This window comes from Sphaeramia orbicularis, chromosome 4 (assembly GCF_902148855.1).
Source record: "Sphaeramia orbicularis chromosome 4, fSphaOr1.1, whole genome shotgun sequence".
Lineage (NCBI taxonomy): Eukaryota > Metazoa > Chordata > Actinopteri > Kurtiformes > Apogonidae > Sphaeramia > Sphaeramia orbicularis.
Window position 1 is genome coordinate 21,009,470 of NC_043960.1, and position 23,822 is coordinate 21,033,291.

Sequence of the window (23,822 nt, forward strand, 5' to 3'; positions counted from 1 at the left end):
TTATGTTATGTTTATGATTTTTGATATTATATACCTAATATTTGGAACCAATATTCACTTTTAAAGTCTTTGAAAAGGTTCATTAAGCATCTTTGTGTTATTTATGCAATAAATTAGATGAATTTTTCAAATCAGATTTTATTTTTTTTGTGTGTTTTTGGCCTTTTGTGTTGATATAGTAGGTTAAAGTGAAAAAAAATATAGGCAGATGAGACAGATTGAAATTGTGTTGAAAAAAAAAAGATACTGAACATGGGTATGATAAACATTTTTTATATAGTATATAAAGGCAAAAGTAATCAAAAATGGCCAAAATGGGCTCAGACCCCTAAGGGTTAAAAAAGAAACGAAACCAATAAAAAATTACCTTTTTAATAATATCGTGATATATCGTATCGTGATCCTAGCATTGTGATTTGTATCGCATAACCAGATTCTTGCCAATACACACCTCTACAAGTCAGCCTCTTCTGCTGCTGCTGACAGCCGTTGGTTTGAGCTTTGAACTAATATGTTGAGCTGACCGTATTGTGTGCTGAAACGCTATTGTTCTGCTGCCTACCTTTTGGAGTGTTAACGCCCTACACTAGAGGTGCTGAGTGGGGTCATGACATCCAAATGTTTCTTTTGTAGTGGGCAGCGTGATAAATCTGGTTAATTCCCATTCTCCTTTTGTATTTTCTATTGTTGTTTTACTGCTGCTGCTGCTGCTGCTGCTTTGCTCCTTACTGTTCTCTTTGGCCCTCTGGTTCCTTTTTCTTCAGCTGTCACCCACTATCATTTTGCCAGTATTGTCAAACCAACTGGGTTTTGTATTTGTGACTGTTTTTTTCTGATTAGTTCCCTCAATTTCCGTGAAGTAGTGATTTTCTGTTTTTATTTATTTATTTCAAAAACACAAATGTAGATGGTACAATTGTCTTGCTGTGAGGATTGCTGAGTGGACCCCTGGGTACCCTTATTTCCCCTTAGTTTCAACTAGTATATATTACACTGACGATAATTTTTTGCACTTTAGTATTCAGTTTTAGGGTTTTAGATTTTTATCAAGACCTTTTTAGCTATAACTGGCTTTAATTGTCATGTGCTGTGCATCCTTTTCCTACGTAGCACCTACAAACCCTGCCTATATGACAATTCAGATTATAAATACACTTGTACCGCGTTTCCACTATATGGAACTGGCTCGACTCGACTCGGTTTGGCTTGACTCGGATACCAGGTACTATTCCTGGAGACCGTTTCTATTACGGGATACTACCGACTTTAGAGTACCTGGACGTCATAGCGATGCAGTGCGTTACTTCCATGTCGTCTGCTCAGAGAGCTGCGTGTTGTCTCGTCAAGCTCATGCTGAATTTTTACATCTGAACCTCCTCCACAAACTATGGTGTAGTTTTGCAGGCTGTCATCATGTGGATTAACCTACTGCTATATTTACCGTCAACTTCCACATTTGTTTTTTGTAAAACAGCAGATCACAGAGACAACTCTGACCAATCAGTGGTCTGCAATGTTTACGTGTCACGTTTTAGTATCTGGTCCCCAGTCTTGGAACCTTGGCGGAGGTGACATCAAAAAACTAGTAATAATTCCAAGTCCTTTTTTATAATGGGAATGCAAAAAGGTCTAGTCGAGATGAGGTGAGTCAAGCTGGTACCACATAGTGGAAAAGCGGCATTAGATTATGGTGAAAATACATTAATATAGTTTCTGTAACTAACTTCATGATTCTCAAGGTAGTATTTTCTGGTGTGTGACCCCCCCTCCTCCCATTGCCCACACCAATTCATACAAATGGTAAGGGTTTGTTTTTTGTTTTTTTTTATAAGTAAAAGTAATATATCAATATATATTATGTGGTATACTAGGCTTGAAAAGCTACATCACTTCATGCTTGAGCCGTAAAAGCATTCACCTTAGTTGTCCCCTTCTTATGACACATTCTCTATGTTAAACCTGATTCTTTTTTTGATCATGTGATCTATGTCCCTCGACCTGCAGAACTGCTGTAAGGGTGTGTCCAGCTATTGCAAGTTCATTGCACGATGTGTCATAGTTACTAAAAGACAAAAGATTGACAAACTATTTCCATATTCTACTCACAATGCCTTAGCACTTCCTGGATATACTTGGGATGCCAGGATGTGATACCATATCACATAATAGAATCTAATAGAGGTGGGAGACAGGGGGACACTGGGAGATGTATTGGTTGTTGGAGGAGGAAGAGTGCGGCCCATTTGTCAAACCCTTATCAGTAGCATCCTGGAATTTGTCAGAGTCAATAACAAGACTGGCTGTGCATTGACAGACAAGCCTCTAACATACAGTCAAAATGTAATTTGTAATGCCCCTGCATCAGCATATATTTATATATATATATTACATATCATGGCTTATTTTGGCAGGGGCTGAAAAGACTCTGAAGGGGAAAAATACAACAGTACAAACAGAAAAATACAACCCGCTTTGCAGCCCAGATGCATAAAAAGCTGGATAGCTGCTGCATTTAGACACACAAATTCCTTGTTTTTTCAATGTTTGAAGAGACAATATTGAATTTGGAGATAATGTGGGGAAGATAAAACACTTGCTGATCAGAGGCCTATTAGCTCCAACCTGCAGCTACTTGTTTTAAGTGGTTGTTCACTCCCCTCTTCTTCTCACATGTTCTCTTTTAAGTGTATTTATATTGAATGTTGGGAGATAACAAATCTTTAAATAGAACACTTGGTGTAGAAAGGGCAAGTGTGGGGGAGGAATGCGCAGAAAAACAAGTTGATCTTTGATGTCTACGTTTTACTTAACTCTCCGAAAGAAGCCTTGATGGGATTCCAGAATCAATAAATCTCCAGGGAGTACAAAAGATCAAAAATGGGTCCTATGTTTACATCTATATCTTTTTTTTTTTTTTCTAAGTTCCTCAATGGCTCTCCCATTCGTGCGCACCCAAAGAAGTGTGTGCATCTGCTCGTGGTCTCCAGTTGCACGTTGAACCCTGCTCAACAGCCTCTTCCTTTCAACATAATGATTACTGTTTGTGAAAAGTGCCTCTTGGGGATGGCGAAGCAAAGTTGCGGTTGAAAAATGATGTTCCCACACAATTATATGAGGACAAGGTTCTCTGCTCTTGTCTGCATCTTTGGTCAGCTGACAAATGGAAGGAGAAAAATGCACACTGCTGGCTGCACATGCAAGGTTGTGGTTGGAGTCAGCAAGGTGTGCCAAGTATCACAGCTGTATCCTACGATCAATGACCTGGCTACCGGAGCACTGGGATCAATGATGCCCTCCAGGTTCTACGCTGGAGGCTTCTTTTGCTTTTCTTCTTAGGGGCATGTGCTATGGTTCTATTTTTGCTTTGCTGAGCCTAGGTAGCAAGATTAGTTGCGGTATAATTTAAGGTAGACAGATGGGCGATGATAAGTACTTAGCTTTATTTATTTGTTTGCTGCAGAGGGCTTGCAAATACCATTTTTTTCTTTCATCCAAATTTTCAAGGGATACTCATGAACATGTGGCCAAAAGCTTTAGAAAAATAAACCCTGACCTTCTCTCACATTTGATCCTTTATTACAGGGTCAGACAAACATGGCACAGCAAGGGCTACTTTCAGCTAGTTTGGAGTGCAATCGGCTCATCACATTTTTAAAATCCCTGCAAGGAAGGGGGATTTCACTTAAATAGTGGATGATAGTTTGATGCCTGGTGTGTTAAAGAGGCAGAGATCACAGCAGAGAGCTGCCCTTTAAGAGTTAGCATTCAAGCAGTGTAATAATAGTCTGTACTTGTAAAGTGTGACTAAATCACTGGTGTAACATTGCAGTTTTACATTTGTCTGGTGAGAGTGAAAATTAAGGCGTCATCGTGCCGACACTGGTACCATTAGGTTACTCTACCTGTCTCACCTCATCGTGAACTGCTTTATTCAGGATGAAAGTGAGTCAGGTAAAAATCAGGAAAACACCGTCTTAGTGCTGTACGATATGTCATTTGAGCATCGTCATCGCAATGTACGTGTGCGCAATAGTCACATCGCAGGTCCTGCAATGTAGGAGGCAAATGAACTCAACGTCTTCTCATCTAATTTCAACCTGGGTGCCTGACACACACTGCACACATCGATCCACCAATCCCAATCGTTCTTAATCAGTTTGCCGAAGCAGACCACGCCCCTGCACATGGAGTGAGTTGCCGGTAACAACATTGAAAAATGAGCAACGAACAAGAGAAAATCACCGAAAACTAAGACTTGGTGCCTAAAAGAAAAACAGCATCAGTCATCTGGAATTATTTCAGCTACAAGAAGGATGATACTGACACATGTGTTTTGTGTCGATACTGCCCCGCACACGTTGCCACGAGAGGCAACAACTAATTTGTTTGACCATTTATGTCAGCACCACACAGCTGTTATATCCTCATGAGTAGTTTTTCATATTGTAATATATATCGCAGGGTTAAAAAAAAAATCGCAATGTTAAGTTTTTTCCAATGTCGTGCAACCCTACATTGTCTGCCAAAAGAACTTGCTTACATCGGAATTGATTTATTATCTGTCCTCTTAAAAATAATGTGAGTTTTGCAATCTATACACCCGGGCTAATACCCTTGTATTGCATGATCTGCTGCCAGAAGAGCTCAAATACTAAACTTATAAGCTCTTGTCTGAATAATAATGAGACGTTCACAGGAGGGACCCAGTTCCAACAAGTCTGTTGAGGCAAACTGGGAGTCTCTAATTCCCCCTCTGCCTCTGAGGTCTTTTGGCAAGCACAGAACTCTAGAGAGAGAGGTTGTGGGAACGCCATCTCCCCGTTCTCTACCCTAAATCTGCTGCCCGGCGTAGTCGGATAAAGAGGCCACCGGCACAGCCTCCAGTGTTTCAAGTCTGATTAATCTTCTGATTAGGTTAATCCAGCAATGCTCCAACAGAGGGAAGCCGTTTCCCCCTAGAAAGACTCCTGCTCTAAAAAGAAGTTTTTTTCTGCCCCCCCTTCAGGCTCTCTTTGGATCTTTCAGTGGTTATCTTCATTCTGAGGTTAAAGGTGCTGCACTTTTATCACATGCCTCCATTTGCTTCAAACTGTGTGAAGTAGACCTAACACGGGGGTTGTATTTCTTCTGTGGATTATTGCTGAATCACCTTTTCATTTAATTCCATTTAAATGTCTGTTTGTAAAGTCTTCCCAAGACAGATACCTTTTACACTGTGTGTTCGATCGAGGCTCCGGTTATTGTTTAAAGAGACAAAAGCTAATGAAATTCAGGTACTGGGGAATGCATTACTACACAGCACATGAGAGTACAATAGAAGTCATTTCCTGATTTATCACCAGAGTTGGAGGAATGAATAGAAGATGTTAATGAAGGTCAAATGACAAAACGCTTTCTCTGGGTTCATAGTGAGGTTGGGTCTATTAAATGACCCCCTTTTTACACACACACACGCACACACGTATATACATATATTAGTCTTCTGCTGATGGGAGGAAATTTACCTACATAGTGGATCCTACAATAAAGATTGGTAGTCATTTTGACTTTATCATCTTCTATAGAAAGAAAAAACAGATTTTTTAAAAATTGATTTTAGTATCAAATCAATGTTAAGTCAAATCTCCTTTTCATCCAGTATCAAACATAATGATTGTAGCTGCACTCTGATCCAGTTTCCTGTTATTTTTTCATATATTGATCATGAATTTCAGCTTCATACAGTTCTGCTCATTGTTTTGTTTCTTTATTTAGTTTTTTCCCCTAGGGCAGAATCAGCTACTAAGCTAAGCCAGCCCTCCTGTTATCGTACCTACTGCCCTTGTTCTCAGTTTAGGAGGTTATTAGGGATACAATAGGCTTTAAAGATAAGTCTTACCATCACTGATTCTGGGTGGGAATCCAAGGCTGACCTGTTTTTAAAGCACAAAAGAAGTTCAGAGAAAAAAAAAAAAAAAAACAAGTTCGAGGGGTTATATCTAAATTTGTGCAAAACATTTTCCACATGGCTCAGTTGACTGTCTGAACTCCATGAGTATGTCAGTGACTTTGAAGAGTAGGTGGGCAGGCTGGTTCAAATTAAAACTGGCACACAGTTCAGTCATCCTTAAAGTTGAGTCTTTGAAGTTGCACATTTTACATTTCAGGCTTTAAGCTCATGGTGTCTCACAGAGTGATTCACGGAGTGAGCAAGTCAGAGTTTGGTGTCTTGACACTTTGACATGTAGCTGGGGGTGAAACACTGTTGTGCTGTGCGATCAAGCCCGTGACCTTTTAGTTACACGATATTCTCACAACTATCAAGGCCACCGTGCTTCCGCTTCCCGGATGGAGGGCCCAGAGCAACAAGCATCACTACTAAGTACCGCTGTGACACAACTCTGGTTGGATATCGCCCCTTGCAACCACAGTGCTTCAAGTTACACTGGGCACCAACCTAAATGGGCTTAAATTTTTAATTTGTGCGGGAGAACAGAGATCACATCTTTGGAGGATAGCATATCTGTAATTTATTTAAGAACCCCACAGAGGGAGAGTTATTTTGGAGGCAGAGAGCGAGAAGGGAAGTATCTGTGTGGCATTTTTTGTTCAGCCCAAGGGGTTTGTAGGTAGACTCCACTCACCAGAGTGACCTTCTCAGTGATGTAGAAGAGTGCTGAGGATGAACATTCTATTTATGCTCCGATCCTTGGGTAAAAACTGTCCAGCACTAGAACAATTTCCACTCCGTTCTGAGAAACAATGGAAGTCTGAATTATTGATTCAAAGTTTTGCTAAAACTCTAAATCTTTTTACTTTTTCACCGGTGTAAAGTGATTTGCCAACTCTGTCACCGTATTGCTTGTTTCATCTTGAATTACTCTTCCATTTCCACTTCTTCCACTTCCCTGAAGAGCGCAGGAAAGACTACTCTGCATCCCCTGGTCAAACACACGTCATCTTCACTGGTGTAAAATAAAAGCTTTGTCGCTCTTAATTAAACCGGTCGTGATTAGCGCCGACAGGTGTGGCAGGTGTTCTGTTTACTCAGGCAGCAGCAGCAAACACGCATTCAACAATCTGCAGTAATTTATTAAAATCACCATCAAAGCTGCCACTTATCCACAGCAGTGGGGTGCGGAGTGTGCGTGTGAAAGTGGGGTAAGGGGGGAGTGTGCGCAGGCTGCTGCTGGTGGCACGCTATCATGCAGTTCATCCTTAATGAGTGTGGATTAACGGGGATGATCCGAGCTTTGCAAAACCCCTGGTCCAGGGCTGCTGGTGGTTGTGTGTTTGTGTGTGTGCATGTGCGTGTGTGTGTGTGTGTGTGTCTGCGTGTGTGTGGTATGATGAGGTGACTTCATGACACAAGGCGTTGTCGGTTTTAGATCTTTCACAGAATTCTTGACATCTTGACAGAGGTGTATAACTAATAATAGTATGTTATATGTGCGTGTGTGTGTGTGTGTGTGCGCACGCTCACCCATCATCTCTCCTCACCAATCACAAAGCAGTACACCAGCCACCTCCTCCTCTTCCCTCACAGATGAGCCTATGAGCTGATTAATATTTCTCAGTGCAGTGATTTATTCATTCATTTAATTATTTGTGAGCTGATGCCTGCAAGGGGATAACAAAACATGTTTGTTACTCTTATTTCTTGGCATTTTTTTGTCAAAAATGCATAAAAAGAAGGAGAATCTAGATATGGGAAATGGGAATTAGAATGTTATGATTATTTCATGATTGGACCGCACAGTGTTTTTGGATGCTTTGTTGATAATACCGCTCCCGCTAGACATGAACTTTTCAATGTGCTACTGCTCAAGGCACAAATTATGCCAGAGCTACAAGAGGGTTCAGAGAAGTTTGTGCCTTGTGTCCATAACATTGCCAGTTTGAATTTGCATGCTGGAAATTCAGTCACTTGTGTGTGAAGAAGCATGCGAATGAGTAAAAAGTCCCCTCTCCCGTAGCAACTACTGATGAGTTTCTCTTGAAGTCCACATATGAACCACTGAAGCAGCTCGAAGTCCAGTAGGAATAAGAGTGCGGTGAGAAGTTACTTGGAGGATATGTGTAATGCATGGGAATATAAATTGTATATATGCATGAGGACGGTGTGAAAGAAAAAAAAGCAAACATACAAAAAAATACAAGATATCCAAAAAAAAAAAAACAAAACCAAAATGCACAGGTACCAAAATCATCTTTCAGAGGTTTGACTGATGAATTGTGCCCTAGTTTTGGCCACAAGGTCACGTTAACAAGCCTCCTTTTCATACACACTACCCCCGTTTTGATAAAGGGTCGTTTCTTTCCTGCCAATGGCTAATCTGGAGATTTGCAGCAACCACATAAAGACGTTACAGTGATATGTTCGCTGTCAGAATGAAATATAGACCATTGTCACAAAACAGCAAAGTCATTCTTCTACTCAACCCTAGACCTCTCCTGGCAGAAACACACACACACACACACACACACACACACATAGACATGGAAATCCGATAGTCAGACAACAGTTTGAGTATCAGCCATAAACATGTGAGCTGGGAGATGATTTATAATAATTAATCCTCTGTGTCCAGTCCCACCCATTGTACACCCCCCACCAATCCACCGCAAACACAGATGCAGGGAGTCGCAACCTCCCAACCCCCCCTCGCCAGTCGAGCTTGGGAACACAGCTGTGGCCACCTCGGCGCCTTTCCAACACAATGTCACCAACGTTCTTATCGAAGGGCATCGGAGAGGATTTAGTCTGTCTGTCTCTCGCGTTCACTCTCTCCCTCCGTTAAACCCCCGGCACCTCCACAATAGAACGAGCGCTCTATTTTATCATGCCCATCATATCATGAACCATTAACATGAGGACCTACAATAACATTATTTATAGAGGCGTTAATATTAATATCGACCTGTGTGCTGTCAGGCAAGCTGATTTACCGAGCGCTAGAATGCTGGGCCGTGTAGAGGTGGCAGGTGGACTAATTGAATATCAGTCACCACATAGAGCATGCTGATAGACACATACACGCACGCTCATTGGACAAGGTATACGCACATTTGATCCACAATGCAAAAAAAAAACAAAAAAAAAAACTAGAAAAGCACTCGGAGAGCACAGACCTCTGCCAAGGCAGATCAGTTCCCCCCATCACCACCAAAATTTAATCATTTCTTCCTTGTAGTCCCAGTATCAACATTTCGTGAAAATTTCATCCAAATTCATGCATAACTTTTTGAGTTATCTTGCTAACAGACAGACAAACAAACAAAAAATCTGTAACTGTAAAATCTGTAACTGTAGCCAAAGGTTTAGAGTTGGTTTTACTGCGTTCCCCCGGTCCGTTCCTTAAGGCGTCCGGGCGGTATGTTCCAATTTAATTTTCCTGCCGCGTGCTGTTGTGTTCTTGTCATTTAGTAATTATGAAAAAAAATCATTTTTGAACATTTATGAATCATTATCGAATTGTCATTGTCAAATCTAATAATCAGTGTATTGGCACACCCCTATTCTCTAATGAGACGTTTTTAATTTTATGTAAATGCAAGGTATCAATATTTTTTGGATTTTATTGGTGTGAAAACAGCCTTTTAACACGAGGACTAACATTTAAAATGTCACATATACTGGAGTATAACATAGTCTCATCTTTTTTTTTTTTAAATTCCCCTGCTGTAAAGTAGTGATAATTTGCTTTTTTTAATGGAACTAGAAAAGCACTCAGAGAGTGCAGACCTCTGCCAAGGCAGATCACCCCCACCCCCACCCCCCCCCAATCACCACTAAAATTTTATCATTTGCTCCTTTTGCCAGAATCAACATTTCCTGAAAATTCCATCCAAATCCATGCGTAACTTTTTGTGTTATCTTACTAACAGACAAACAAACAAAAAATCTGCCCCCCCGTCCCGTTCTCCCTGACCACCACCAAAATTTAATTGTTGGCTCCTTGTGCCAGTATCAACATTTCATGAAAATTTCATGAAAATCCGTCCATAACGTTTAGAGTTATCTTGGTAACAGACAAACAAACTGACAAACTGACAGACAGACAAACCCTGATGAACACAAAACCTCCGCCGTTACACTTGGCGGAGGTAAAAAAGACTGTACTTTTGTCTGCACTCCCATTGTTATACTGAGGAGTACTTCATGCTTAAATGTGGGCTCATGAAACAGGTCACTACATAGACCTTTAAACTGATGTTGCATGACAGAATTGACTACGGTTTTGCAGAGAGCATCTTAGTTTAATAGCCGCTGTTGTACTTATCTGCACAAACCAGGCACCGCTAATGAAACTTCAGTCAGAGTGGCTTGCTGAAGTATTTCATCTGAGAATGGTGGTGCTTGAGTGGAGGTTTTCTGACAGAGCGCAGAGCTGCAGGAATAGTTGGCCAATGTGGAGAATAATGAGGTCACAGAACAAAAGCTGAGAGACGAGAACAGATCAGCAACCCTGAGTGGAGTGTGAGGCAGGACAAGAGACTCCAGTTGAGGATGGAAGTTGTTTTGCCGGCAACTTCAGCCAGTCTGGATAAAAATTTGGGCGCTTTGACAAAACAGCTCTGATGGAGTGTACAGTAATTAGCAGAAAACCTCAGATGTTAGTGCTTATATCATGAAAGGGTGGATAATTAATGTGGATTGTACTATATTTCCATTAAATTAAGATTTTTCAAGTATTACCAAGTCTTTCACCTAAACCTTTATGTTAACTTAGAGAAAAGAATGTTTACCACTGGCAAGAACACTGAACAAGTGTGAGTATAGTCCATATACTTAAAATTGAAATTTTCGTTAACATTGTGGTAAATGGGGCCAAAATTTTCGTTTCCCAATATCTCGCTTAATTATTGACCAAAACTCATGAAATTTAACTCAGGAATTGACAATGGGGTCCTCTATCACATTTCAAAGGCTGATCCGGATCTGATCCAGAAGGCGGATTTTATCTCAATTTATATAAAAAATGGGGGTGCCCTTACTTTTTGGCCTACTGTGCCTTTAATATTAAAGGTAGAAATTTCTGACAAGCGCCATCGTGTAGCTCAGTCAGTTCCGCATCGGGAGTATGCCACCGGATTTCATGTAGCTTTAATACTTAAGGAGCTAGATCCAGAAGAAAACCGCCATTACGAGAAATGTGATTTTTGTGAATAACTACTGAACTAATAAGGATATAATTATGAATCCAGTTGCTAATGGTATGTTTTCATGGTCAAGGAATCTTAAAATATACGTAAAATAAATATGGGACTAATATTTATGGTGGAAATCACAATATGGGGGAATTGTGCAAATCTCATGCAATTTGACTCAGGGATTTACAATGGGGTGTTCTATCAAATGGCAAAGACTGATCCGGATCTTTCAAAAAGTTATGGACAGATTTGGATGAAAATTTCAGGAAATATTGATACTGGCACAAGGAACGAATGATTAAATTTTGGTGGTGATCGGGGGGGGGGGGGGGGGGGGGGCTGATCTGCCTTGGCGGAGGTCTGCGCTCTCAGTGCTTTTCTAGTTTTCTATATTTAACCCTTTCATGCATGAATTATGAGGACATTAATTAAGATTTTTTTCTTTATTCCTCCTTAGGCATTTAAAAAACAGTGAGGTTAATTTTTTTTTTTTTTATGAAGCTATTTTTCATGGAGTTGCAAAAATGTGCATTTAATTACCTCCGCCAAGGAGGTTAGGTTTTTGCCAGGGTTTGTTTGTTTGTCTGTCTGTTAGTGTGCAACATAACTCAAAAAGTTATGGACAGATTTTGATGAAATTTTCAGGGTTTGTTGGAAATGGGATAAGGAAGAAATGATTAAATTTTGGTGGTGATCGGGGGTGGGGGGGCCCACGGGGGGGCCACTGATCAGCCTTGGCGGAGGTCTGCGCTCTCCGAGTGCTTCTCGTTTTTAAAGCAATGACACGTGTATTTACCGATATACTGTGTGAAAACTGAAATAAAAACATTAAATGATGCTAATTTGATGTTTTCTCACATTTTAACATACACTACAAACAAAAAGTTATGGATATTTAAAATTTTTGGGGCTATTTTTTTTCAGTTGGGATTTTTGCACAATGCTTTTTACTTTTTTTGTGTGTGAATTGAATTGAAACACATTTTTTAATGACCAGACATAGTTTTATTTACAAATGGCAAAAATGACAAAAAAAAAAAAAAAAGAAAAGAAAAGAAATATCCCTAACTTTTTGTTGGAAGTAAACTCCAATACTAGTCCCTTCATGGAGATAATACGCCAAAAAAAAAAAAAAAAAAAAAAAAAAAAAACTTTTGTTAATTACAGTCTAATAACAATAACAAGGAATTGGTTTACACTCCAACATGTTAGATCTGGTTTATCAAGAACAGCCAAGTTACAGTAATGTTATCAGTTGCAGTGTATTGTGTATTGGGTTGGCTGATATGAAACTAAAATAACAAAATCCATGAATATACAAAAGAACAGCTGTAGAATAACTGTCCACTGTAGTGACCACTATGCATGAAAGGGTTAATTTATTGATCATGTAGATGTTCATGAAAGCTCAGAGTAAATTCAAAGGTTATTATATCTGAGAGAAAACTGACGAAAAAGTGAATTTTACAGCAAAGATATCAGTAATTGAAAGTAAAACCCAATGTTTCCATCCACTGTCATTGATCCAACTCCATGGGTTTACCTGGTGAATCAATGTTGTAGAAGATGATGGTGTTTCCACGGTAAGTAGGCAGCTTCTGAACGTCCAAATAGGTCATATCTGATGACCATGAAAAGATGAAAAACTGCTTTTTAAACCAATTATTTACATGTATTGATAGGATTAGTGGATCAAGAGGTATTAAACATTTTAGATCGGTGCATAGTTCTCGATGATCATGGATGTTTGGGTTTTTATGGGTTAATGATGAATCTCAAATGGACGTCTGTTGGTATTTCGGTAGATTTTAATGGCCTCTTTTTTTTTTTTTAGATTTGTGTATTGTGTGGACTTGGTAGATGCTGTTACAGGGTTTCTGCAGGTCATTAAAAAGCATTAAGTCATTAAATAGATTTTGTGAAAATTAAGGCCTTAAATGGCATTAAAAAGCATAAAATTCGATGTCCAGAGGCATTAAACAATTAAAGACACTTGATGGCAAAAAAGCAGTTGTTCACGATTAATTTTGATTATATAAACATTTAATAATTTTAATTGGAAGTATAGTGTAATGATTGACAGGTGGAACCCTTTAATTGGCTATTGTTTATGGCACGAAGGATTATTGATTATTATATGGATTATTATTCACAAAGTCATCAACACTGAATGCTTGGAATGCAACGTGCTGTTAGCGTATTTATGCCGTGGCAAAAGAGCGGAGGGAATATTAGCAAATGTTGGAAAAATATGAAAATGTACGTAAGTTTCAGCAGAAGTGATTGGAGGAGGAACTATTCAGAACCAGGTTAAAGCCTGTCGACGGTAAACTGTCATTAAACTATATATAAAACTGTATCTGCAGTTGGACATGGGCATTAAATTTGTTTAAAGTGGCATTAAAAAGGGTATTAAATTAGATTTGCTGATACCTGCAGAAACCCTGTGTTAACCGAAGCAGCCGTTGAGTGGTATCAGTGATAAGAGACATATTCTCAAAGTCACCGGTTCAGAAAACCACAGAGATTCTGACATCTTCACATTATCACTGCTGAAAGGATGTCACCCATAACATTTATGTCACACTGGCCTTTACTAAAACATTTAGTGTCGTCTAGTCAGCCTTTTTTTGCAGGAGAAATAGTCCTTGCGTGCTTCAATAGATAATAAAAAAAAAGAAAAAGATTGAAGGATTGAAATTCATTTAATTCTTTCAACCAATAAGGTCAGGGAGCTAGATGTTTGAGAAAGGAAGCTTATAAACGGATGAAAAATATATGAATGAAACAATTTTATCTGTTAATATGAGCAGAGAACTTTGCCTTTAAGGTAGAGTGTATTTTTTTCTGAAATGTTTCTGGTTAGATTAATTTAAAATGCCTGCAATAGACACACACTTAATCCACTTCTTTAACCTCAATAATGTGATAAACAATGCAAAGCAGTTTCCTGGAATTTTTAGACGATTCTATACAAAGTGCAATGTGATGAAGCAGAGTGAAGTATGCAGTGGGAATTGCTCTTAGTGCTGAACTCATTTAAGACTGATATAAACACATTTAAATATTTAACAGTTTTCCTTTGAACGAACGTGAAAGGAAGGACAAAAGTCAACCTTGCGCTGTTATTAGCTCTTCAGACACCTATACAGCACCTGTTTAGGCAGGATTGGGTGATTTTTGTGCCAATATCAAATCAATTTCATGAAATCCTAGAAAACGAAAGGTATCAAAGTGTGATTTTTTTTTTTTTTTTTTTTTTAACTGTAGCACCTGAACATCTCTTTAGAGCGCTGTCTGATGCTTCTCTACACAAGTCTGAACAGAGAGATCTCATGAATTAATGAGTGTGTACTCAATACAACAACCAAAAGCTCTTTCTGTCGTATAGATGCATCTGTTTTCCCTCTTTGCTTGTTTCCCTATTTCCAATTTTCTTTTATTCCCTGTGATTGTCATGTCCTGTTTATTAACTCATCCTTTCTGTTCCACTTTCATCTCCTATTTGCTCGTCGTTCCTCTCCTCTTTCCTTATCTACTTACAGTCTCCTCTCTCTTTTTCCTGTCATCTTTTCGGTCTCCTCTCTTGGCTTGTGTTCACCTGTCGCTCTCTTGCTGCTTTTCGCTTTTTCTCGACTCCTCCTTCTCTCCTCCTTTCTCCTCTCGACTGAGCTGCTCCTCCCCATTACTGTCTGCTCTCCTCTCTCTGAACTCATCCTCCCTTCTGTTCCTTTTCTAATTTTTTTCACCAGACACATCGCTTCCTATATCCTAAACCTCCTCTCCTCTCCTCTCCTCTCCTCTCACATCAATTAATAAATGGAGAAGAATGGAGATCGAGGGTGTGGGGTAATGAAGGCAAGGTGAAGACAGGACAGGAAGATATTACACGCTACCATGGCAACACTTTTTCATTCTAAGAGAGAATACATCCTTTTACTTTTTTTTAGGTAGTTGTTGTGTTGACATCATCTTTCATCATCTAAGGTTGAAAAACACATATTTTTTTTTTATTTATTTTTACTCCTCAGGTTGCAGACATTTTGACATTTGCACGGCGTAAACCAGCCTTTTGTTTTCATACGCTCATATTTTTCTTCCCTGTTCTTGTGAAGGCACCCTATGTGGTCACGTTGTTCAAGAAAAAAAAAATACATGGACCCGTTTTTGAGGATGCATGTTTTCATTTCCCAACTTGCCATGCACCATGATGCTCGGCCATCTGTCTCAGCACGGGTAGAAAACTCAATGCCAATATGTTGCAGGGTCATGAGAAAACAAACGAGAGCTGCTTTCTACATGAGTGGACGGAGCTCAGCTTCACCCTGGTTCCATGTCTAAGCACCCGATGAAGCATTCTACTTTCAACTGCCTATTGTTAAAAAAACAAAACAAAAACAGAGCAATATTTTCACTATCTTAGATTTTGATTTAGGATGAGTTTTAGCTTCTGTGCTGTTCAGCTAACCCTTCATTCTGGCTGATTAATGGCGGCTCACCCAGCCAAGGGAGTGTCTCATGCGACGGAGGAAGCGGTAGTGCAACAGCGTGTGTGCAGTGAATAAATGCTGTACATTAAACAAATTCCCCCGTGCTCGTCTTGGCAGCCAGGCGTGTGGGAGGAGGGAGATGCAGAATGGCTTTACTTTTTTCATTTCTCTGTCTCAAACACACACATACATGCTCATACAGCTGAGCACATCTACTTCTGTATGAGGGCTTTTTCATAAACTCACCAAACCAATGGGGCTTGTTTTCAAACATACCCAATACTGAACAATTTACCTTATGGCTATTGTTCACAAACACATGAACACATGAAATGTTCTGTGTTTCATGCTCACATACATCCACATTTTATCCCGCTGTGCTGCACTGGTTTACTAGGGGATCTTTTTGCAGCCAGGCTGTTAGTTGACACTGATTGGCCCGCTAGGGCCAACCTGACCCCAGTGGCCTGTCAGAATAAAGGATCATGTTGACCGTCACCGCCGAGGTAATAATGCCCATAGAGGATGTTGGGAAACTGTCCACAGGCTGCGCCCAGTTTATAATAAAAAGATGGAGGGGGAGGAGAAGACGATTCAATAGCAGTCAGTTGAAATATGTTGCCCTCTCTGTTGCTGGTCATTTCCTATTTCCTTCAACTAAATAGCATTTTCCCATTAACTTAAACTGAGATAGGACTTTTATTTTGATTACGTAATTATTTTGTGACATAAGCAGCAAATAATCAACAACTGAATTGAATGTGCAAATAGGCATTAAAATTTAGTGTCACACCAAGATGAGATACACATGTAAATTTTATTTGATAAAAGAATTTTACAGTAGCGATAAGTTTAAGAATCAAAACGTGCAGTGAGGCTGCTTTATACCGTGTGTATTAACAAGTTATGACCTTTTCATTTTACTTGGTAGTTAAGTGTAAAATATGTTCTTTTTACTTTTGTCAACAGAAGTTAGTGTTAAGAAAAGACTCCAAACTCTATTTTTAAGTGTTATCACACCAAGCGATGTATCTCCACTGTCCATAATCAATCATGCCCCTGTCGCAGATTTCAGCAATCATATTCATATCATTATCTTGAAGGAGGAGTGCAGCGTAATGATGTTCTCCTCTAACCCTTCACTGGAAATAACCTTCCATACTCCATGGATGCTCCTTGTGGTGGACTCATGGCCGCCCACGGCTACAGACCTGACGAACACTATTGACTGAATATTGACTGAGGCTACAATGCAGTAGACATGGCCTCCAGATGCAAAGAACTCACACAAACACACTGGTAATCACATCTCTAAACACACAAAATGTACTGTATGTTGATAGACAGTATGTACACATGCATAATTCACATCCAAACATTTTTATTGGATGCCCAAATATGCATATATGCCTCTGCACAGAAACTGCTTTACAAGTCTTATGGATAAGTACTTCGGCAAATATCCAACATACAGTCACACCACATATACTCACACCCACCCACACAGAAAAATTCGGACCAGGCTCATTAGAGATGTGAAGCAGAAAATGATCAAAAAAGCCAGGAGGGTTTTCATGCAGATTCGCACTCCAGTGCTCTCAGGCAATCAGCGGCAAGCCTCTACTTTGCCCGAGAACTGTCGTCCTGTGGTCACAAAGGGCAAAGAGAGAGCGGGAGGGGGAGAGAAACTCATCTCAGCGTTTGTCGAATTCCCCCACCTACCACTTGAGGAGGCAGTTCATTTAGTAGTCCCTTTCATTAATGTTTCTCTTTCATTTTCCTTTTACTCCCTCTATCCCTTTTTTTTCTTGGTTTTAAAGGTACGAGTGAGCGAGTAACAAGAAGAAGAAGAAGAAGAAGAAGAAGAAGCCGCTGGAGCAGCTGAAGATATGAAGCTAAAGAGGTTTTGAAAACAACCCAGCAGTAAGTGGGCCGTATTTTTGCATAACGCACCGCCATTTTAGAAGACTAAATGTGTTCTCTAGAAGGAATCTCACACCCTGAATAACAACAGATTTGAAAATGTGGTGCATAAATTTATCCAGTCCTGTTCTCCTTCTACCTTGTCTCTCCTTCTACTTCCCATCCTCCTACTTTTTTTTTTCCTTCGTTAGTAATTTGTGATTCAGATAGTGTGGCTCCATGCCAAATGAAATTTATTTTTTCACACCCCACTACCCACCCCCCTTTTATAACTGCCTGAAGCAACCCTATGGATCTGTATGTATAACTTTCTTTTGCAATAACAAATTTGATTTAAAGCAGCAGGAAAAGTTTTTTTCTTGACATTTACATACTATTTATACATAACAAACTAGTTTTATACATTGTAAACATAAAGTAATTACTGTGTGTCTCCAGAAGAATACAAAATACATAAAAAGAAAAAAAAAAAATCCACCTGAAAAGCCTAAAAATAATCAGTCTATCCACCTCTTCATCCAAATCACTACATTAAAGACTGAATCCACAAAGAATTGATTGTGCACCATTTGCATCCACAGGCTGCTCCATTTTAAGGACCTACCCATAAAAGATAATGTGCTAATTATATGCAGGGGTAAACATGTGCATAATAATTGGCATCCTAGTGCAATTTGCACATGTGGCAGAATTTCTAGTGTTTCAGGTGTTTCTTCAGGTGTTGCATCTCACAGACTGGTCCTTAATTTAAACTCTAGAAACTGCATAAATCCTCAATTGTCTGTCTTTAATGAACTTTCATGCCTCTTATGTATTTCTTGTCTATAACACATTTTAATTTTAATGCTCCAATTTTAATGTAATTTAGGTAGGCATGAAATGTGTCACTCAAAACAATATATCTGGGATTGTGCAGAAACATTTACCCTGATGTTCATTTTTATTAATGCATTTCGTAGGATTAACTTCATTAACCCTTTAAACCCTAATCCAAAATTGGACCACCTGGACTTTTTTTTTTTTCTTATTTTGACTATGAAAAGTTTAGAAAATATGCTGTGAGTGAGTCCATTTTCCCATTTTCCCAGATCTTTTGAAATCTAGCAATCATTTACACTTTTCTGCGTGTTATAATACTGCTAAAATAGCTTCTTCTCCAGCTTCTAGTACAGGCATGAGTGAAGTTACTGTAATAACCCAATAAAACCTATAAACCGCAACGTCTCAGGTTTCAGAAACCGTTGGAATTTTTCCAATTGCACAAACAGTGAAAGAGTTACAGCTATCCAAACTGCAAATGTGCAGGTTTTAAAGAGTTAACACCAGATCAGTCAAGATCTGATGGTCATTAATATTTTGTGTTCAACTGATACACTCTGAGATTTCAGAATAGTAAGTTGTGCAGAAAAGCAGCCTGATTTCTTTTTTAAATAAGCACCTGAAATACTGATAACTCACACATCTCGTCCTTCTGATGCCTGACTTAACATGTTTTGCTTGATATCATTAAACATTAATACAATATCATTCAAGCCCCATAAACCTGAATATTTCAAGACAGAGAGATAGATAAAATGAGATAGTGAGTTGGAGGTGAGTATGCATATAGTGAACACCAGCTTTCTGCAGGTGTGGAACAAATTGTGGTGGTTTATGTGAATTAGACAGACATTTTACATTGAGGCTTACATATGTGGGGAGGGGCTGATTTTGTGGTGGATATGTGAATATACCCTCATGTACATCCATGCAAATAACACAGTGATGCACTACATTGACACTATCTGCTTTACAGCGCAATTTGCACTAAATTCCATTCTTTGCAGGTGCTTTGTGAATTACATGCTGTGTTTTTGTTTCATTTGCACTGGTTTTGTGGCCACAAAAAGCCTCACAATCCATTTGGGAATCTTACCTTAAGCCTTCAGGGACGGTTTAATTTAAATGAGAAATCCACAAAACTTTGGGTAAGATATATTAACCCATAAAGACCCAGTGCTACTTTTATGGTGGTCCCTAAATTAATTTTTCTCATTATTTAATCTTTCTGAAGCAATTTATCACTATTTATTTATCACTATAATTCTCTGTATTTTGTGTTTTTTCAGTGAAAATCAGGTCTTTTCCTATATTTCATTCACTGATCATGTAGATGTTTGTAAAAGCTCAGATTAAAGTTGAGGGTAATTATATCAAAAACAGAGAAAACTAAGAGAAAGTGTCTGTTTTCAGCAAAATATATTAATAACTGAACAGAAAAACAAGTGTTTCCATCCACTGTCATTGATCAAACCCTGGGGCACCGATAGGGGGGGGGGGGGGGGTAAACATGACAAATTCATGGGGCCCAGCATTTGTGGGGGGCCCATAGAGCAGTGGAGGGGCTCCAGTGGATACAGGTTAGAAACTGTGAAAAGTTCGTGTAAGATCCGCTGTATAAGGGAGACATAGAAGTCAGCAGTCGGACGTTGAAAGCATGCTAAGTTTCAGTTTCATTTCATGCTAGCGTAAGTGTCGTTATATATGGACCACCCCCACCCCCTCGCCGATAAATTGGAAAGATATTGAATTTTATGAAGGGTCCACAACGTTTACCCTTCATTCGCCCCTGATCAAACCTCAGGGGTTTTACTAGTGAATCACTGTTGTAGAAGATGACTGTGTTTCCATGGTAACTACGGTGCTTCTGAACGTCCAAATGGGTCCTATCTGATGACCATGAAAAGATGACAAACTGCATTTTACACCAATTAAATATTTAATTAATTAAATATGTATTCTCTTCTGTTGTATATTTAGCAATGGTTACATTGAAAATTCTATTGTTTGTTTGTTTGTTTTCATGTGGGAACATTGTGTTAATTGTAAATAGGGTTAGACAAAATAAGTCTTAACTTCAGCCTAAACCCTTTCAGTCGTATTGTATATGGAATAATGGATATGTTGTTTTTTGTTTGTTGTTTAAAATAATTAACAACCGAATAAACTACTACTACTACTACTACTACTACTACTACTACTACTACTACTAAAAAATAAATAAATAAATAATTACATGTATTGATGGGATTAGTGGATCAACAGGTATTAAACATTTTACATCAGTACATGGTTTTGGATGTCTGGGTCTTTATGGTTTAAACTTGCAGCTTCCTTATTTTAATTTCTGATGAACACCATAACGTGACACATCCAGTAAACTGACATTTTCCTCCACATTTTTCTGGCTTCCCTGTACTGAGCCCATCAGTCTGTATTGACAGTTGAGGTGCAGCAGAGCGAGCGCTATCATGCACCTGTCAGAGTGGGCTGGGACTGAGGGCCACCTCCTGTACCTCTGCAATTCTTTGATTTCACAAATCACACCGACACTTTTCACAGCCATAAGCCATCACAAATGAGTTTACAAGTGTTATGTACTTAGTCGTCTGACATTCCGAGATTCATTCATATTCAGTCCTGCACCCTGATGCATACCACTAAGTGCAGAATTCATTTCAAAAGCTTTCCGCACTTACTATTTGTGAAATTAATTAATTATTTTTGCACTAATGCTCAGCATTTGCCGTTCTCTCGAGATTTGAAATACCATCCTGGGCTGCCTTTAATTGAAATCAACTCTTGCTTTTATTTCTAATTGTATAATCTGAGCATTTTATTTTTACTTTCAGAGGAGTCTCATGTGATTTAAAAAAAAAAAAAAAAAAAGAAAAGAAAAAATAAGAAAAAAAGTTTTACAACATTGCCTTGGGACAACACGGCAGCACGTTTACTTCAGTTTTATACATTCATACTCACAAGCACACAGACATTTTTTTCTACTAAGTCTGAGTTTTGTATCGTATCCTAAAATATTTCGGCCTGAAATACATCTCCAGAGTGAGCTGCAGAGGGAGACCCCAGTAAAAACACACTTGAATAGAATTATTGGCAGTGTGGTTGTATTGTTTAACATAATTACTGGCCTAGACTTGTTAGTTCCCTATGAAGCATCCAGACCTCTGAGGTCATCAAGGTTTACTGTGTTCCCAAAATCAGAACCAAACAAAGTGAAGCAGCATTCAGTTCTTCTGCTCCTCACCTGTGGAACAAACTTCCTGAACACCTGAGGTCTGCTCAAACTGTCAGCTCACGTAAACCAGGCCTGAAAACATTATTGTTTACTGCGGCTTTCTCTTAAACTCTTAAATAATGTCTTTTAAATGAACTTTAAAATCGCATTTTATCGCTGATGATTTTAATGTCTCTTTAAAGTTTAATCTGAACGTTCTTATATTTTAACTTTCTCTCATCTTAGATGTATTTTTATGCCTCTCCTGTGATGCTTTTATGTTTAATGTAAAGCACTATGAATTGTTCTGTACATGAAATGTGCTATACAAATTTTATTTTATTTACTTTACCTTTATTTAACCAGGAAGTCTCACTGAGATTAAGAATCTCTTTTGCAAGGGAGACCTGGCCAAGGTAGCAGCCATACACAGTCCAAACAACATAAAACACATACATGATAGACAGTGAACAATAAAACACAAGAACAACTATTCAACCATAATGGCATCAAGAAAAACAGTGACATTCTTCCTTCACTGCATTCTCCATGATACTTTTACAGTCATTAATAGAAATGAATGTATGTAGTTCTATAGTTTTTTGAAGATTCCACAACCGTGGTGCAGGGTAGGAAACTTGCCTTGCCTTTTACAATAGTATTTTTACTGCCATTTATCTTTAATTTAGTTATTATAATACAAAATCAATATGAAATCTCTTAGTAGAATGTGAAACATTCTCAACTAGACCCATGGAGATCCACAGGTTCTAGATGTGGTAGTTTTTATGCTCTTATGTATTTGTGCATGTAGAAGCCAATAATGTAATAACAACCGATAATGTGATAACGGCCGATAACGTAATAAATTTGCCATTTTTAAAATGTAATAGGCCAATAATGTAATATCTGGCCAATAACATAATAAAAGTTCTGAACTGATACTGAAACAGCGTTTGGCCAATAGCGTTACAAATTATTACGTTATTGGCTCAGTTATTACATTTGCAAGTAATTTTTTTTTACTAGGCCAATAATGTAATAACCAGCCAATAAGTCGTAACATTATTGGCCAAAAGTTATTACGTTATTGGTTCAGGACTTTTATTACATTGTTGACCAGGTATTACGTTATTGGCTTATTACATTTTAAAAATGGCAGATTTATTATGTCATTGGCCATTATTACACTATCAGCTGTTATTACATTATTGGGTTCTACAGTGCATGTTGTGCTGCATTTGTCACCACCAAAGCATGGGCATAGCAACGTGATTGTAAGGCTATTGTATTCCAAAATTGCTAATATCTCCCAAAATATTGCTCCTATCAACTTCCCGTTTTTGCTACTGTCTTCCTTGACCAGAAATCCATAAGTATGACAAACTGCAGGAGTCAGCTTTTTCTGGATTTGGTGTGAATCCCCAGACACACACACACACACACACACACACACACACAAAGGGCACTTGGCTTTTATAATATAGACAGGTGCACATAGCTTAATTTCAAGTTGAAATATATACTGTACATGAGTCCGCTGCCATTTCGTACACTTTGCTCATTTCCATATCATCACTTGATTATTACTGGCACATCAGTAGACATGCTGCAACTACAAAAGAGTGTGAGCAAATGGGTGTGAGAGCAGATGCAGGCCCAGACATCTCTTCTCTCATGTGCAGACAGCCGGCTGCTTCTCGTCACCTCGCTGCCGGGGGCCACCAGCCTCGTATTAACAGCTGTATTTGGCATACTGGGGTGTTATGCTGTGGCCTCGGTGACCTGCTTCATTTGACTGCAGAAGTGGTGGTGAGGCGAGATAGCACATCTGGACCCCCCACTAAAGGCTCAACAAGCTGGAAACTGGAAGGGAGAGACCGAGGGAAGACCGTCCACAGTACTGCCAGCATTTAACGAGATTTTCACTACATTTGTTCATATTATAACAGGTCAGATAGCACCTATCCTAGGGCACAATGTTCATCATGTCTCATGTAGAGGAAAATCTGTAATATTTGTATTTTCCGTTTTTAAATCAAGTAGAGTGAAAACACAGTAATGTCCCGTCAGAGAGAGAACTTTAAGTGATTGCCATTCCAAAATTTATTTCAATATAAAGTAGCTTCTTGTTTTGGATAATTGGATAATGGTCCAACTAAAGCAAAAATGAATTTAAAAGTAAAAATGTGGGTCATTTAGCAACACTAATCTGTCAAATTAGA

The 23,822-nt window shown here is 38.9% G+C and overlaps 1 protein-coding gene across 1 annotated transcript in view; it reads left to right on the forward strand.

Annotated features, from left to right (window-relative positions):
- Window positions 1–23,822, forward strand: part of ptprsa (protein tyrosine phosphatase receptor type Sa) — a 317,356-nt gene that overhangs the window by 54,144 nt on the left and 239,390 nt on the right. Inside the window, 1 exon segment of the mRNA XM_030131459.1 lies at window positions 17,444–17,546. The gene's annotated coding sequence lies outside the window, so the exon portion shown is untranslated.